Source organism: Etheostoma spectabile, chromosome 14, assembly GCF_008692095.1.
Source record: "Etheostoma spectabile isolate EspeVRDwgs_2016 chromosome 14, UIUC_Espe_1.0, whole genome shotgun sequence".
NCBI classification, from domain to species: Eukaryota; Metazoa; Chordata; class Actinopteri; order Perciformes; family Percidae; genus Etheostoma; species Etheostoma spectabile.
In genome coordinates, this window is record NC_045746.1 from 8,725,933 (window position 1) to 8,729,070 (window position 3,138).

Here is a 3,138-nt window from a genome sequence, read left to right on the forward strand (position 1 = left end):
AAGGCGATAAAATGTGTGTATAAAATGGAGGAGCAAGGAGAGAGAGCAGTCATTTAGACACAGGGATGGTGATGAGCGAGGGCTTGAGATCCCTCCAATACTGATACCTCCTCGCGGCTGCTCCCATCGAGAATAAAGGGCTGCGTGCATGTTTCAATGCGTTTGTTTTTTGTTTTTTTCTCATTTACCCCTCTAACTGCATGGTCCCTTGCCACAGTAGTAGCTCTGGAAAAAGTGGCCTTGACATCAGGTGGGATCTAAACAATATTAAAACCCAGCGTTGGCCTGTTTAGACTTGCATGAACTAAAACAGCAATTTCAGCTCTGCCTTTGAATTCAAATCTAGGTTCCCGGTTGTTTAGGAGTCAGCTTGCATTTGCTAGAAGGTAAAACAAAAGAAAAAGAGAGAGAACTGCTGTGTGGACAAAATGTTCTACGAGTGCAAGCAGTCGTGGGCAGGAAACACGCAATTACACACGTGGAAAATATAATCAAAGCTCATTGTAATGACTTGTGCCATGAAATTGGCCCTTTCCCCTCTATCAAACATGTTATTAACCCTTTTGTGGCTTATCAGTGCTAATGGAATATTTATTTATATAACAGCATGCATCACAAAAAAAACTATTTTGATCATTGGCTTGTTGTCCTTTTGTAAGATCAGGGTCAAACTAAATCCTAACAGTGTATGGATCTAACCTCTGCAAAGAGCTATTACTTCCAAACAGCCTTCATAGTAGACCTTTTAACTGTCTAAAAAGGGAAGTGTGTGTGTGAATAGGTGCTTTTAAGTTGGACACCCAATATGTTATAATTGGGCCTGATGGTTTTCATTGTGGTTATTGGAAATGGACCCTTTTGTCTCAGTGTTACCTTAATTTCAGCTTCTTTTCACACTTTGTAAATGTACAATACATTTCGATTAATGTTACATCTGTTATGCAGCTCAGCGTGTTTGAATTAAAAGAAATTACAGGAATGTCATAAACCGCAGTCCGCTATTCAGTGTCCTGCATGCCAGACCACCCGGGTCTTTATGTGATGGGAATTTTGAAATCAGATGAAAGCGTTAAAAGTAAAATGTTGTCAGCAATATGGATCACTGGCCACAGAGGGTTTCAATCAACCATGCGGTATGAGAGGAAAAGGTATGGCAACTCTCGCCAAAATGTCAGTGACAAATTCGTACTGCACGAGCTCTGAAGGTTGCGTGTTATTGGGAGAAGAGGGAGGAATGACAGGGAATGAAAGAGTGGAAGATAAAGAGATGGATGGAGCTGGACAGGAGACAGAGAAGGGGGAACGGTCAGAGATAACACAAATGAAGACAAGTAAGAATGGAGAGAGTTCACAGAGTCCAAAGAAGGAAGGAGTCCGTTGGGGTATGAGAGGACACAAAGCCGCAGGTTGGGGTTTTCTTATCGTTACATCTGTTTCATAGAAACCTGGAAAACAGAAGATATGCAGCAAGCCATATGTTCATCCTGGCTCGCTGTATTCCTCCCCGAGCACCTACAGAGAAACATCAAACCCCGTTCCTGAAATTAAACACCAGCTCTTGTTCTTCTTATTCCTTTACAACATGGCGTGGCTGTATGAAGTAAGAAGAAAGACGTAGTTATGTCTCACCTGAAATAATCCATTGCACAGTTTGTTGTGATTACTCTACACTGCAGTAGAGCTTAGTGTCGGAACTTAAATACTGCTTGACATTAAGCCGTTCGAAGAGCATCTGGTGTTACTCAAGAGCCCGAATGTGCTTTTGTTGTGTTGTTTGTTGAATGTTTAATTCTTTCTACTTAGAAATTAAATGGGATCTGTGGTCACTGAAAGTCGGAAGGTGAATTAATGTGTGTTTAACCAGGTGCGTCTGTAAGTGTGTGCGAATAGGTGCTTTTAAGTTGGACACCCAATATGTTATTATTGGGCTTGATGGTTTCCAACTGGGCCCTATTTGTCAGTATGCTTTAAATCAAACATTGCAGCAATCATTTCTAATTTACAAGTTGGACCGAACACACACGAGTAGTAGTACAGGGTCCAGATGACTAAACCAGAATCTACTGTCATTATTCTGGCCCAGTGGAGACTGTAGGGCAGGCCGTTGGCAGGCTTGACATGTGGGCGTCTAATTTATTTGATCTTTTCCTATTAGTGTCAGACAGATAACAAAACCAGAACTAAATATAAACTTTACATGGAAAAAAAAGCCAATGGTATTATATTGCCATGTGTGGGTTTTGCACATGTTTACTGAATTAGATATTGTTGGCTTTGTTTGTACTGCCTTTTGTAAGACTTCTGTGGATACCCCGGCTTCCATTAATCCATAGATAACCACACGCAGATATGTAATTTAATGTTGTACTTTTATGTTTTTGTTATGATCTAATTATATGCCATACTGTTCCCACAGCATAATAAGCTGTAAAAACAACACTTTCTTAACATACATGCTGACGTGTTGGCAAACAGTTGGTTATTACCACATTTAGCAGACACAGTGCAACATATGCAATCACTTGAAGTTTTGTTTCTGGCCACCTGACAAATGTAAGTTATATTTTAATATTCACTCTTCTTTTAGCTGTGTTTCAGTCTCCACCAACTCCTGAGGAAAATGTAGTTGGACAATTTTTACGAAGAGTAAACCCTTGAAATGTACCATCTTTGTTTTCAAGCATGTCCTCAAAAATAAAATACCTGGCTCTTAAGCAGCTAAATGTTCCCATATGTTCACCAGCTAACTTGGCCTGTTTGCGGTTTGTGGCTGGGCAGTAAGTGTACAGCTGGCTTTTTATTAAAAGTGCCTGTAAATGAAGTGCAGTCGGATTGATCCAAAACCCTAACGTAAAACCAAAACAATGAGCTCAAAGATGCTAAAGTGCTGAGAGGAAATGCAGAGTCTGGTGGTAATTGTCTGTGGGTTCACATTACACACAGTCATTTGATCCATAGTAAATATAAAAGTATTGAATGCAGCTTTAATGTTTATCTGAAATACAGTTGCAAGAGGCATCCCTCTTTATAGCAAATATGTTCAGGGAGCCCTGAGCAAGGCCATATAGATCCTAATACACGCATATATGTATTATTCCCTGACAACTGTTCTGTGTGTCCTGTAATTTGCCTCATGCC